This window comes from Rattus rattus, chromosome X, assembly GCF_011064425.1.
Source record: "Rattus rattus isolate New Zealand chromosome X, Rrattus_CSIRO_v1, whole genome shotgun sequence".
Lineage (NCBI taxonomy): Eukaryota > Metazoa > Chordata > Mammalia > Rodentia > Muridae > Rattus > Rattus rattus.
Genome location: NC_046172.1, coordinates 88,287,790 through 88,304,079, shown reverse-complemented (window position 1 = coordinate 88,304,079; position 16,290 = coordinate 88,287,790). Strand labels below are relative to the sequence as shown.

Here is a 16,290-nt window from a genome sequence, read left to right as displayed (position 1 = left end):
TTAGCTAATTAATTAACTAACAAAAATTTAAAGAGCTACCATAACTGTGCTCCGAAAGGCTCCACCCAGATGCAGAGACCCACAGCTAAACATTTGGCTCAAGGAGTCTTGTGGAAGAGGTGAGAGCAAGGATTGAGAGACCCAGAGGGGATAGGGACTCCAAGGAAGACCAACAGAGTCAACTAACCAGGACCCTTGGGGCCCCAGAAACTTAATCACCAACCAAAGAGTATGCATGGGTTGGACTTAGGCCTCCCCACACAGATGTAGCAGATGTGTAGCTTGGTCTTCATGTGTGTTCTGAACAACTGGAGCAGAGGGCTATCCCTGACTCTGTTGCCTGCCTATGGATCCTGTTCCCTCAACTGGGCCACCTTGTCTGTCTTCAGTGGGAGAGAATATGCCTAGTCCTGCAGTGGCTTGATAGGCCAGAGTGGGTTAGAATCCAGGGAGAGCCTCCCCTTCTCAGAGGAGAAGGGGAGAGGGCTGGGGAAGGGCTAGTGAGAGGGGGAACTGGTAGGAGAGGAGGTGCTGTGATCAGGATGTATAGTCAATAAATAAATTAATGAAAGAAATTTAAAAATCAACTTTCTTAATTCCATAAGAACAACAATACCAACCAACCAGAGCTCCCAGGGACTAAACCACCATCCAAAGGGTATACATGGAGGGACCCATGGCTTCAGCTGCATATGTAGCAGAGGATGGCTTGTTGGGCACCAAAGGGAGAAGAAGCCCTTGGTCCTGCCACGGTTGGAACCCCCCCCCCCAGTGTAAGGGAATGTCAGGGCATTATTGGTTAGTTTATTATTTACATTTCAAATGTTATCCCCTTTTCTGAAGTTCCCTCCAAAAACCCCCTATCCCAAACTCTCTCCCCCTGCTTCTATGAGGGTGTTCCCCCACTCACCCACTCACTCCCACCTCAACACCCTGGCATTTCCCTACACTGGGGAAATGAGCCTTCACAGGACTAAGGACGTCTCCTCCCATTGATTCCTGACAAAGCCACCCTCTGCTACATATGCAGCTGGAGCCATAGGTCCCTCCATGTGTACTCTTTGGTTGATGGTTTAGTCCCTTGGAGCTCTGGTGGGATCTGGTTGGTAGATATCATTGTTCTTCCTGTGGGGTTGCAAACCCCTTCAGCTCCTTCAGTCCTTCCCCTAACTCCTCCATCGGGGTCTCTGTGCTTAGTCCAATGGTTGTCTGCAAACATCCACATCTGTCTTGGTCAGGCTCTGGCACAACCTCTCATGGAACAGCCATACCAGGTTCCTATCAGCAAGTGATATTGGCATCAGCAACCTTGTCTAAAGGAAATGCAGGGACAAAGAGTGGAGAGAGACTGAAGGAAAAGCCATCTAGAGACTGTTCCACCTAGGGATCCATCCCATCTGCAGACACCAAAAATCAACTTACAGTAAAAGGAAAAAATTAAATTAAAATTAAAAGATTAAACACAGCTATGGCTATATATTTTGTTGTTAAAAATGCCCTCAGGATAGAAATAAAAAGTAAATGAAAATAGATAGATAGATAGATAGATAGATAAATAGATAGATAGATAGATAGATAGGCAAATAGGCAGATAGACTGATAGATAGATTAGAGACTTGAGAGGGATGTTGTTAGTAATTAGACAAGAACAAGTGATTGGGGCCGACAACAGCCCAGTGTTCACCCAGTCTTAAGGTCACAGAAGCAAAAAGGAACACTCACATGGCATTCAACAACATTAGCATGTTGAAAGTGACAGTATTTAGAAGTGCTATTTAGATATAACATAATGGTATTTAGAGCTAGGACTTTAGGATGAACTGTATTGTAAAGATGGAGCTCTCATGAATGAGTTAGTATCCTTGTAAGACTTGATTTGAGATCATTTGCTTCTTCTCACCATTCATACCAAGAAAGGACATTTGTGACTATAACCAAAAAGAAAAAAAAAATTTTCAGCCCAGAATACGTTAGGTTTGGCAGTTTGAGCCCAGGCTTTCAGTACCTACTCACATAAGAAACGAATGATGCTTAATTTACTGACAATTTGTTGCAGCAGCCCAGACTGACCGTGACATGGTGTAATCGTTTCAGAAAAAAAGGAGGAGGTGGGGGAAGAGGAGAAGGATGAGGAAGAGGAGGAGGAAGAAGAAGAGGAGGAGGGGGGAGGAGGAGGAAGAGGACATAGGGGAAATACTCCTATCCAAAAAACTGAACTGGATAGAGCTTCCAACTTTAGCTACAAAGTGACAGGAAACAGGAAAGACTGAAGGTTCAACACAGTAGGTCTTCGGAGACGGCTTGGCAAATGAAGGTGCCAGGCACCAAGGCTGGCAATCTGAGTCTGAACCCTGATATGTACATGGTAGAAGGAAAGGACCAACTCCTGCACATTGTTCTCTGACCTCCACACACATGCTGGGGCAAAAACAGTCCCATTAGAATAATTATGGATTGAATGAAGGACAATAAGCCTCCTTAGAAGTACAGTAAGCATCGCTTCTCGGCCTTTTGGCTAAGTTCAAGTGTAGAAGTACAGTAAGCAAAAGAGAGATTCATGTGAGAACGATTGAAGTGTTTTATAAAGAAATCAACTTGTTTATACTAAAAGAAGTATAAATATTAAGTGAGCTGAACCAAACACATCTTAGAATGAACAAAACTAAAACCATCATAATACATTATCACAAATCCATGTGAGCAATGAAAGATACCAAAGTTCCATGTGTTGACAAGGATATAGACTCCCGTACATGTCACATGCTGCTGATTGAAATAGAATAGAATAACAATGTGTCTTATGCTGACGGTAAAAATTCAATAGAGTAGCTACGTGGAAAAACTGCTTGTCCTTGTCTACTTAACTGAACACACATAATCTACTCAGGTCTAGCGTAGGTTCGTGCCCCCCAAAGTTAAATTTCCATGCAAAACTATGTACAAGGTGTTCATAACACCATAATTGAAAAGTAGGTTTAAAAACCCTAGGAAATACCCAGAATTCCATAGAATAACACCATCGATGAAACGGTCACACAATCTACAGCAATAAAGTAACAGCCATAAGTAGTCTACCAGTATAGATAACCATCAATGTAAATCGCACTGCAAGTTGCCAAGGAGGATACACAAAACCACCCTCATGAGATGAGTGTTTCAGAGACTTTCCCTAATCTCTCCGTAAGAATTTGGGGGTGAGGTAAGGAAAAAAATCAACACCCACTGTCTTTTATTTCAAAGAAACATCATGTCCTTTTATATTATGTTCTGGTTAACCTGGAGGAAATGTGCAATCCGACGAGGGAAAGGCATTGCTATGGAAGGAAAGGAGGCAATTACTTAAGGACAGGTGTGTAACTGGGAAACAAAACATACCTGGCAGCCATAGCTGTCGGAACTCACAAATGCCTGGTAACATGCGGTGATTGGACCAGAAAAAGAAGACCGGACCAGGCATACCTCCCAAGCAATAGGGTCTAAGGCAGAGAGAGAAAATGTCATCCCCATCTGGAAAAGTGTCATGTATTCCTGACGGTGAAAAAAAAAAAAAAGGATGAAAATCTTATAGGCTCAAGGAATAGACAGAACAGCTATGATGTTCAAGGCAGACTGATTAGTAACACCTGCTCTTCCTGTTAGCATCCTTTCCCTTCGATAAACAAACGTAGTCTACAAAGGAACAGATGAGTACTAAACGGACTGCACTGAGAGTTATGATGCAGATGTAACATCAAGCAGCGCACGCCAACTGCTGTTTTCTTTCTCCTCAGCAGTGGTTAGGACAGGAGCAGGGATGCGGAGCGGAGTAGGGACAAAGGTGTGCCAAGTGTCACCTGTGCTGTTGCTTTGACTGCACAAACACATCTGTGCATTCGCCCCATCAGGAAAAGAGGTATGCAAGACAGCCTGCAGACAAAAACGCATTTTCAAAAAAGAAAATATGCTGCTTTGCGTGTTTTGCTTTGTAAAAGGCAAATTATCAGATTCCTTTTAAAAATTGACAGGCAGTGCTTGGAAAATGAAGTATGACTTTTTTTATATATCAGAAACTCCTTCTATTTTATATTTTATATCAGAAACTTCTTCTATTTACATATGTAATCACTGCTTTTCACAGTAACTGACCCTGGTTTTCCAAACCATCCAGAGAACGTCTCGAAAACACATGGAACAAGTGATATCAGAAAAGAGCACTCCCATGTGACCATGTAGCCAGACAAGCCTAGGAGGCTTTCACCTGCATCATCTCCATACGAACATTCATCATAGGTGCCACCTACCTTACCTAGTGCAGGCCTGTCCACTGGGTCACCTTTCTCTATGCACGGCAGCTGTATGGCTCCCAGTGACCTTTTTTTTTTCCATAATGGCTGTCCCTCTTTACTCTCTCGACAATTCCTAATGTCCATTCTCCACACAGTCACACTCCAACAAGAACCAAATCATGTCCCCTTCCTACTCTAACCTTTCATAGTTATTATACAGCTCACATACCTTACAGGCCTAAACTGAGAGAATCATTTCCCCGTTCAACCTCACCCCAACATGGCTATATTTTGTGCCAGTCACTGGGCTTCACCTCTGCTCTTAGACTGGTTGCAGTCTATGCGCTTGTCTTCTCAATGCAGGACCCTGGTGTGGGCGAAAGAGGCCAATATGTGACTCTATAGATAATCTTTACATAGTTGAAAGAATTGCAGCTTATTTGACACACCACAGAAAACAGTGATATTGAAGCGAGAGCTAGAGAAAGTGTTAATGACATTAAGGAGTCCATGATTTGTCATCACAGAAGACAGAATTGCAAAACAACGAGTAATACTTTTAAAATGTGGACAATCATCAGAATCAAGTCAAAAGTTTACTCATAATGTAGACTGCCCCACCCCTTCCTGGGATTTGATTCAGCTGTCCTTTGTGGATGTGGACAGCCACTATTTTAATAAATACTGCCTGGAAATGTGATACAATAATTCATGGCCCATTTTGGAAAATGTTCTGCTGTTACCAGCTTCCATTTGAGTAAAGCTGCCCGTGCAAGGTTCAGACATCCACAGAATTTATTAACGCCCCTGTCTCAACATGTGCTGCTCTGTGTTTTGCCACATGGTACCAAAGTATACTTTCTCACATGGCACCACAACTCCACAGAACTGCTTCCGGTCAGAAGGAAGGGAAGAGAGAAGGAACTGACTTACCTATCATGTCCCACTTGCTCTGGTAACATCTGTCAGGAGTGATTCCACGTGACACTTGTTCTTGTCTGGAGCTCATGTGATGGCGAGTCCACAGATTTCTCTCATGTTACAGTAGGAGGCAGATTAAGGGGAAAGCATGCACATGAAAGACACAATGGAAGCAGATAAGGAAGCACATGAGGTACAGGAATGGTGAAGCCTCTCTTCATTCATTCAAGTGGAGGCTGTGCACTTGCCTCTTCTTTGTTCTTCTCACAGACCCTCCCTATAATCACAGAGAGAGAGAGAGAGAGAGAGAGAGAGAGAGAGAGAGAGAGAGAGACAGTGACGGCTCATACACATAGGAAACATGGGCCTATGTCAGCTTGTTGTCTACTTTCTGCATATTCTCTCTGCAGTCCTCCTGTTTGTCTCATAGAAGAGACCTCACATTGTCAGAAAGAGGACTCAAAGTGCCACCAACAACTACCATTTGCTGATGACTCTCTACATATTGCTCTCAATGAAATTGCTATTTTTTTTTTTACCCTTTACCTTCATGTTCTCAAAGCACCATTGTTTCCTTCCCAGGGGTGGTCACATGGTTCAGAATTCTAGGCACATAATAAATGAACAGCAGGGGCAACATGAATGTGTGTCCTTTTCTTACAAATTATAGGATAATGTAGCATCAAAATATATGGTGATGATAATGTGTTCCTTTAAAAAAAAACAGGGGTCTCTGAGTAGTATTGGAAGACACAAATCATTAACAAGCAAATGAGGAAGAAGTGAAACTATACTCAATATCAAGTAATGCTTGTAGCCTAGTAACTGCACAGGGAAGGAGATACAGAAGCAACACTTAGCAGGTGTCATGGTAACAAGAATTATGGCAAGAATCGCACATAAATACCACATCTGTACCCAACCGCACTGAAGTCACTGTTAAATTCTGCATGCTGGTCAGGAAAACTAGAGATAAAACACACAAGTACTGACCTTGTCCTTTCTGTGTTGGAAGATAATTATATTATGAAAATGATTAACTAGAAGTATTCTTTACAATACAAGCATTCCTGGAGTTACAGATACAGACATAGATATTCAAATATATCACCTTCTCTCTCTCCGACCATAATCTCCTTGAGTGAACTTGCTGGGGGATAAAGGAGGAGAATCTCTATGGTTGCACAGATTCCATTTGGAGCAAACATTTGATGGATGGCTGTCTTAAAAGTCTTCCACAAAACAGAAGAAAGAGAAACAAGTAGCTCTGATGGGACTGTCAATACTCCCACAAGAATAATGACAATTAAAGACTTGTCATACCAGTTCTGGCAAGTTCCTGGAGGATGAAACTCTCATACCCAACTGCTGGTGATCATGAAAAACACAACAATTTCTTTAGAAAAAAATTCTCAGTTTCTAAAAATGCTAATAATCTTCGAGCCATTACTTTTTTTTTTTTTTTTTTTTTTTTTTGGAGCTGGGGACGGAACCCAGGCCCTTGCGCTTGCTAGGCAAGCGCTCTACCACTGAGCCAAATCCCCAACCCCAAGCCATTACATTCTTAAACATTTAGCCAGGAGAAGGAAAACATTTCCTTAAAAAGGCTTATTTATATAAGTTCATATCAATCTTATATTCAAGAGATTGAAATTGAAAGCAGCCTAAGCAATAGCCAAAAGGTAAAAAAAGAACATTCAAAATGGTGTGGCTGGAGAGGTTGCTCAGTGGCCAATGAGTAGCATATATAGTTCTTCCAGAAGATATGAGTTTAATTCCCCAAAACCACATGCGAGCTCACAACTTGTCCATAACTCCAGTTCCAAGGAATCCAAAACCCTCATCTTCCCTCCATGGGCGCCAGGCATGCATGATGTTCAAACTTACCCGGAGACAAGCACATACACACATAAAATAAAAATAAATCTTTAAAAATTTTAGCAAAGCCATGCATTGCTATACTACTCAGTGTTATGGGTGAAAAATTCTAATATGCAACAAAAGTAGATCAATTTAAACACACATACAAAATGAATGGAAAGATATCAAGATATCTCTAAACTCTGATTCTATTTAAATACATTTCCAGGATATACGAATCATCTATAATGATAGATTGCTCTATTTGCTTAAAGACAGGGTAGGCAGTGGTTTGGCCTGAGAACCTGAGTAAATTAGAAATGAAACTGTATGAGTTGGTAAATAATAAAGAAACTTAGGCCTACTTGATTACAAGATGTCTACTGTCAGTATGGAGCAGAGTAGAAAATAATTTTTAAAAAAAAATTGGCATGTTGGACTTCAGGGTTGGCCCAATGATGAAGAGGACTTGTTGCTCTTGCAGAAGACTGGCCAGGGTTTTCAACACCTAGTTGGTGGGTCACAAAGGTCTATATATCTAGTTCCAGAGGATGTAATAACACTCCTTTCTGGCCTCCACCCACTCATTATATGTACATGCATTATACATACACTTTTAATTGCATTCATCCAGAATATTTTAAAGTGGATATGCTATAATCAATAATGTGGTGAGCAGAGAAAAGTATCTTAAAATAAGAAATGCCTGTGTTAAAATCACATCCTTAGCAAGACCATCAAAACAAATGAGTCTCTTAACATTCGATAGAGTCATGTGAATCATTGATGATGGTTTAAATGGATATTATCACTGAAGATCTCAGAAATCCTATGGGTGAGCATTCTTGTCTCTTTTTTCACACAGGGGAATTGGGCAGGGAGAAGGCCTGGATGCCTATTTTATTCACCATGAACACCCCACATTTTCACAGAAAAATGACTCCTGGGCACCATGAACCAGGGCAGTACAATCACTCTGTGTATCCAGGAGGGATCCACCTCTCACTCCTACAAGAGATAGTGCAGTATCAAATGGTCTTGGATTTGTAATTAATTTTATCTTCCCATGTCCAAGGAGGTCAACGACCCACCACCACCACCACCATAAGACAATCACATTCTCAGCTCAGTCCAAATACTTGGGGGCAGGGAACTTCTGCTCTTCTTGCCAGATCACCTAGTGCTCCATTAAAAAGAAGAAGAAGAAGAAGAAGAAGAAGAAGAAGAAGAAGAAGAAGAAGAAGAAGAAGAAGAAGAAGAAGAAGAAGAAGAAGAAGAAGAAGAAGCCATCCTGCTAGCCTTAATGACGTCAGGTTTCTATAGCAACCGCCATCCACAGGCTGCTGTATAGACACCCCCGCTCATCCTCCCTTGTGCTCTAGACTTTCTCTGAATATAAAATGCCTTCACCTTCAGGCAGGCTACCTGAGAAAGCATAGTGAGAGAAAGCGGGATGGGACTCAGGAAATTAAAAGAACCCTGACCAGATTGTGTGAACAAAACATATCCCTAGAGACTGGCCCCTTCTCTCTGTAATAGATCATGCTGGTTTCCATTTAAAAGTCCTCAAGGTCACCCTAATGATGTCAGGTTTCTATGGCAACCGCTATTCGCAGGATGTTCAACAGACTGGAAATGCTTCCCCCTTAGCCCTCCCTTCCTTGTCTTTGCATTTTTCTGAAAGCAAAACAGCATCACCCTTCAACCCACCTGAGAGAGCAAACTCATTTAAGAAACCAGGCAGGAAAAAAAGAAAAAAGAAACCAGGCAGGGAAGCAGGCAATTGGCAGAAGCCTGCCCAGTCTGGTGAAATTAAGCATGTTTCTGTGGTCAGGAATTTTGTTTTCTTTTAAAGTAACTGCCTAAATAAATACTAAATAAGTAAATAGAACAAAAACTTTGAAAAATGAGAGCGACAAGTGGGCTTTTTGTCTTATATATGGAATCTGGGAAAAAAGACATAAAAATAGGAATATCGTTAGGAAAGAAGACTGGAATCTGCAGGGAAGAGAAAGTGGTTAGCAGAAGATAATGTGATTACATAGTGCATACATGGATGTGTCATAATGAAGCTCATTGTTTTAATATATTAAAATTTAAAGTACCCTGTCCAAAACAAACAAGAAGCAAAAACAAATCTTGACTGTGAAAGAGTAGTATAAGTAAAATGAGACCAAGCAGTGTCTTTTGGGGCTCCAGTAGATTTGCTAACCCTTTCAGGTAAGCATATAATACTCATATACCTTACTAAATATTTAGACATCTATAGTATAAAAAAAACTAAGACCCTGTTTTCTAATCATGTGACTGAATAGTCTAGAAACACCAACAAATGTCATTTAATAAATCTCAGAATTATTTCAGAGAAGTCTTAGAATAATATATCCATAATTTAGTTATCAGAAATCTAGCCACTTTGGTCATACATTGGCTTATTCTGAAAAAATTTTACCCACCATTCCTGATATTTTCTCCCATATATAAGGGTATCCTTTAACCAATATGTAATAGTCCCTCTCTGTCTGCATGGTCACCTATGATCTACTTGATTTGATATACTGAGAGTTGTACTAGCACTGCATAACCCAAATCCTCTGACATTGTCAGAGATGCTGTAAGCTACCTTCCCCTGGGGTGTGCATGTGTGTGTGTGCGTGCGCTCTGGGATGGTTTATAATAGGCTTAAAATTGTTTCCCTGTTTCTGTGTCTGTCTCCCAAAGTATTCCTATATCTTTCTTCAAAAGGCTTGGGTCACATAGCAAAATTCATTCTGTGCAAAATCTAAGATCTAAAACCAAGAGTGTCCAATCTCGACATTGCAAGATTACATTATCATATGCAAAGTCCATGCCCAAGAACTGTGCAAGGAAGTTCCAAAAGAAAGATCAATAAAAAAATAAAATGATTAAGTAGGTTTATGATTTGTGGTTGGGCCACATTCATAATTATCCTTGAACAGACCCCCTAAGGAAACAAAAAAGAAAAAACTACAGAGACTCTATACTTCAGAAGGTTGGTATTGGAAAATGGAACGTAAGAGTTGCTAACATGTTGGCTCCCTAGTAATAATTCCAAAAATTTCCAGACACTCACCTGCAGTGCTGAGTTGAGGCAGTCACAAAGTTCACAGGTGTCTGCTGTCTTATAAGAGTTCTGTGAATGGTGAACAAAGACAGTGACTTTAATAACAAGGGGCTATCTTGGTAGCAGGGACAGTGTTTCAAGAACCATCTTTGTATAATAGATATTTATATTGTATATGTGTTATTATTTGTATTTGGCCACCAGAAAGGAAGTTTCCTGGTCAGTCAAGCTCTGTTTCTCGATACCCTGCAACCAAAATATGTTGTGTCTTCAGCAATAACGTTTTACTGTCTATAGTGCGAACGCAACAGGAATAACAATAGTCTTTTGTTTAGGGAACTTTGGAGAGCTTCCTTGACTCCTAGGGTGGTATGATACCTGGCACTGAGACTTTCATTTAATAATCCATGTCTTTAGGAGGAAACATTATTCACCTGTGTAGGAGATCCTCCTTCAAAATTATTTTAATTAATTTATATTTATTCTGTGTGTGTTGGTGTTTTGTCTGAATGTCTTTCTGTGCACCGTGTGTGCATGTCTGGTGCCATGGAGGGCTGAAAAGGAGGTTAGATCACCCCTGGGAGTGATGTTACAGGCCATTATGGAGCATTATGTGGGAGCTGGAGTTAAACCCACATGCTGAGAGAACAGCCAGTGCTCTTAACCTCTGAGAACATTTAAGTCCCTCACCTCCACAGATGTTCCAAATTAAACACACAAACCTAATAATCTGAGGCTATGATCCATATATGAGAGAGAAATGTGGCATTCGTCTCTCTTAGGATAAGAGTTTCTAATTCCATTCATCTTTCCGCAGATTTCATAATTTTTCTTTTCAGCTGAATCAAATTACATTACATATATTACATTTTCACCATCCATTTAGCACTTGATGGACATGTAGGCTGATTCCATTTGGTAGGTGTGATGGTTTGTATATCTTGGCCCAGGGAGTGACACTATTAGAAGATGTGGCACCGTTGGAGTAGATGTGGCCCTGTTGGAATAGGTGTGTCACTGTGGGTGTAGGCTTTAACACCCTCATCCTAACTGCCTGTAAGTCAGTATTCTCCTAGCTTCCTTTGGATGAAGATGTAGAACTCTCAACTCCTCCTGCACTATGCCTGCCTGGATGCTGCCATGCTCCCTTGATCACCTTGATGATAATGGACTGAACCTCTGAACCTGCAAGCCAGACCCCAATTAAATGTTGTCGTTATAAGAGTTGCCTTGGACATGATTTCTCTTCACAGCAGTGAAACAGTAACTAAGACAGTAGGTATTGTGAACAGAGCAACACTAAAAATAAATGGTCAGTTATCCACATTGTAGGTTACAGAGTTGGAATATACAGAGAGGGTCATATGATAGTTCTACTTTTGATCTTTAAAAAAAATCCCACACTTACTTCCATAGTGGATTCATCAGTTTACACACCCAAGAGTGGATAAAGGTTCTTTATCACCTCATATCGTTGTCAGCATTTGTTGTTATCATTTGGTTCATTAATGACAGCCATTCTAAGTAGGGTGCTAAGGAATGTAAGTTTAAACTTTTCTGAAGTCCAATGATTTGGTTAATTTTTTAATTGTTTATTTATCATTTGTATTTTTCCTTCAAGAATGCTTTGTTCAGTTCTATAACCCATTTAAATTGGGTTGTTTGTTTTCTTGATGTTTGATTTCTTGAATTCTTTGTATAACCTAGATGGTAATCTTCTGTTGTTCATATGAGGCAATCAATTCTCCTGTTCTGTATTTGAATAGAAGTTTCCTTAACTTTTTAATTTCATGTGATCCTATTTGTCAAGTTTTGCTTTTATTTCTCAAGAGATTGGTGCCCAAGATATTTTTAAAGTGTGTGTGTGTGTGTGTGTGTGTGTGTGTGTGTGTGTATTTCCACTTTGCTGAATGTTTTTATCAGTTCTATGAATTTTCTTGTAGGGTCTTTTGGGTTTATTGTATTTAAAACTCATATCTGAAAATGAGATACATATATATATATATATTTGACTTCTCTCTGATATGCATTTTTATTAGCATCTCTTATCATATGTCTCTAACTAAATATTCCTATACTATATTAAATATAAGTCGAGAAAGCAGACACCCTTGTCTTATAGATTTTTAACGAAAATGCTTGGAGATTTTCTCTATTTAAAATAATGTTCGCTCTAAGTTTGTCACACCAAGCCTTTAACTACGTAGGGATATTTTTTTTTTTCGGGGCTGGGGATCAAACCCAGGACCTTGCACTTCCTAGTCAAGCGCCTACCACTGAGCCAAATCCCAACCCACTATGTAGGGATATTTTCTTCCTGTTCCAAGGTTCTTGAAGAATTTGTCAAAATCTTTTGCTACACCATTAGATGTGGATAATCACATGATATTTGGTCCATGAGTCCATTTACATAATTTATTGAGGTTTTGTTTTTATGAAGCAGGATCTTGCTTTTTTCCCAGGCTGACTTAAAACTCACTCAGTATACTACACTGACATCAAACTCATGTTGATCCTCCAGGCTCAGCTTTCTGAATGTTGTGATAAGAGCTGTGACTCCCCCACATACAGTGATTATTTTCCCAAGGATGGCAAGATCGCTCTGTGAAGAAAGGGCAGTCTTTTCAACAAATAGCATTCTAGAAATAGGTCATTCGCAGTAAAAGTAAGATTTGACCTTGATACCCTAACACTATATACAAATATTAGCACAAAAATGAATCAAAGGTTTGAACATGACAACTAAAATTATAAAAGCCCTAAAAAGAACATGTAAGAATAAAACTTCACTATACTGGATTTAACAATGATATATAAAAAAGTAGAGACAGCAAAAGAAAAAAGTAGCTAATTTTGGTTTTATCAACATCCAAAACTTTTTAGCATATCAAAACATTAACAATACTCAGGGAATGAAAAAAACATTTAAATATCTAATAAAGGATTAAAAATAATTTAATCATAAAAATCACTTAGATATCTAATAACATAATAAAACATTTAAATATCTAAGAAAGGATGAATATTTAGAATATATAGAAGGTCCAATTATTTTCAGGGTACTATGGCTAAGTCCTAGAAACCCAGCAATTGTATTTATAAAATTTATAAAGTTTATTTACTTACATATATTGAACCATCCTCACATCTCTAATAAAACTAACTTGATCTTTTGAATGTGTTCTTGAAATCCAATTTGCAAATATTTTATTGAGACTTTTTGAAATTGGTCTGTAATTTTATTTTATTCTTTTGTTGAATCTTTGTCTTCTGTAACAATGGCATCATAAAGAGTTAGGTAATGTTCCTGTCTTTTTGGATGCATGAAATGGAATAGTTCGAGATGCATTTGTGTTAGGTCTTCTTTGAATATCTGGAACTGGATTTTTCAGTTGGAAAATTTTAGTCTTTCTGTTTTATACCTGCTTAAATTGTATTTTTATAATCTTGGTTTAATTTTGATAGATGCTATGCATGTATTTCTTTAGGATTTGTCAAAGGGAGAAATCAGTTTTTAAGGGAACCATTTTCCCTCTAATTTTATTAATTTAAGTCTCCTTTCTTTTGGTTAGATTATTAGGGCTACTATTCACATTTTGGGAGGTAATTGGTGGGATTAAATCTGTTAGTGTTTGCTTTACTAAGTTGGGTGAGCCTCTATTTGGTGCATATATATTTAGAATTTAATTTTTCTTCTCGTAGATTGTTTCCTTTATTAATATGAGGTAACCCTCTTTATCTTTTCTGACAAGAACTGATTTGAACTCTATCCTTAGGGATATTAGAATAGCAACAACATCTGCTTGTTACTTGGTTCCATTTGCTTAAACTATTTTTTCCATTCCATTCTTTTCACCCTAAGAGTGTAATTATCTTTGGCAGTAGGGTACGTTTCTTAGGGGCAGGGAAAAGAAGGTTCTATTTTCTAATCCAATCTGTTAAGTCTGTGAGTTTTGAAGAGTGAATTGAGACCATCGATATTCAGAGTTATTATTGAAGGATGTGCTTCAATATTGCTAGGGCCTTCAGATTTTAAAGCTTGTTAAATTAAGCTCATTGTACTTAAGAAGTAAGACTAGGGTTGGACAGATGGCTCAGCAGTTAAGAGCACTGACTGCTCTTCCAGAGGTCCTGAGTTCAATTCCCAGCAACCACGTGGTGGCTCACAACCATCTGTAATGGGATCCGATGCCCTCTTCTGGTGTGCAACAGTATACTCACATACATAAAATAAATCTAAGAAGAAAAAGAAGAAGAAGAAGGAGGAGGAAGAAGAGCTAATATCATATAATAATATATTATAAAGACTGCTTTGTAGCTGAGTAGGTGAAAATATACACTCAACAGTCTTTTTTTTTTTTTTTTTGGTTCTTTTTTTCGGAGCTGGGGACCAAACCCAGGGCCTTGCGCTTCCTAGGCAAGCGCTCTACCACTGAGCTAAATTCCCAACCCCTCAACAGTCTTAAAATCTAATGAACAGTGTATTAATTCACATGATTGCAGTATGAGTTCATGCTATGGTAGTTATAATCAAATATCATAATACATCCCGTTGGAAATTTCTTTTAAAAAACCTTGACGGAGAATGCTGGAAGCAAGAAGCAGAGCACAGAAGAGCTGAGGGAAGAAGTGGAATGCCAGATGTCAAGTCAACCAAGCAGGTGTTCTACAAAGACTAAAAAAAAAAAAAAAAACGGGAAAACAAACAAACAAACAAAAAGTCAGAGAAAGATAAGGGTTGTAAACCAAAGGAGAAAAAAAGCAAAAGATACTAAGCCTCCAGGATACATTTATAGGAAGCCCAAGTTGAAGAATGTTCCTGGCACAGCCAAGGAGACCAGGTTAAAGACACCTCAATAAAAAAAAATGAAGACTAAAGCTGGGGAAGGGTCTCAGGTGACAGTTGCCCTGGAAATTGTCACTGTACCAGAGGGGCAGATACCTGCTCTCATTGATCCTCCTATGCCCTACAAGGAAATCAGCACCACGGTTGTGACTACATCTGCCTCCGAGGCAGTGCTGACATCTTAGGCCAGAATAGCAGCCAATGCTAATAAGTTCGAGGCAGTGCTACCCACTGCAACACCGGAGACCTATGGGGAAACATGGTATGTGGTTGATGGGACAAGCCTTCCTAAGACCTCAAGTGGTTGGGTTCAGCTGCAGTTCCATGCTGGACAAGCCTGGGTACCTGATAAGAAAGGGAAAGCGATTGCCCTCGTCCTGCTTCTGACCTGAACATTTCCACCCCCCACACCTGGACAACAACATGCTATGCCTCAAGTGTGTTCATAGGAATGGTCTTAACTAAGAGCCTTGAAGGATAAAGGACAGATCTCTTAAGTTTCAGCTAGCTGCTGGCATCACTCACTTTGGTGGCATGACTGGCAGAGCTTCAGCTGACACTGAGGCTGATGGAAATCCACATCTATGCCTTTGAAGGTGCCCATCTCACACAGAAATTATGGGATATTGTAAGTGAGTAGATGCTAAGTAAAAGCCAGTGGGGCCACCAAAAGGTCTGTCTGCTCATTGTAGTGACTGAACACTGGGGTAGCCTCCTACTCTTGTGTGAAGATAAGAAAGTGTCCTATGTATTTTACTGCAAGTAGGTCCTGGAGCAGGAGCATGACATCTCCAGATACAACAGTTGCTAGTCCTGTCACCAGCACAACAGGGGCATAACCAGTTCAGGGGACAACTGGAAAGACTTAGCTTGTGCCTGGAGCCTCTGCATGCCGTCTTCCCGGTTTAGTGCTTGGGTTTGTTTTCTGCTGTTGTCAAATATTACACACACACACACACACACACACACACACACACACACACACACACACACACACACACACACTAGAAAAGAAAAAAGATCACTCAAAGGGGAGGATCTATTTTATCAAACTTTTATAACATTTTGGATTTACAGGCCTGCTTAGTGATACCTTTCAATAATCTAGGTGCTGGTTCTCAGTAGTCTATGTGTTGTCTTGGGTCAGATGGATGCTTTTCTGGTCTATGTGGTGCCTGTCACCTGGACCTGCAGTCATCTAGAGATTCTATTATTCTGGGGAATCTAGAGGGTCTCCTCAAATGCTTCACACACAACTAGTGTTTGCCTCTGCTATGTATTCAGCTGGGGCTGTTTCCTGAGCCACTTGCTTG

The 16,290-nt window shown here is 39.8% G+C and overlaps 1 pseudogene; it reads left to right on the top strand.

Moving 5' to 3' along the window:
- The first annotated feature begins 5,352 nt into the window (after positions 1–5,352).
- Positions 5,353–15,458, top strand: LOC116888059 (annotated as a pseudogene).
- The last annotated feature ends 832 nt before the right edge of the window (positions 15,459–16,290 follow it).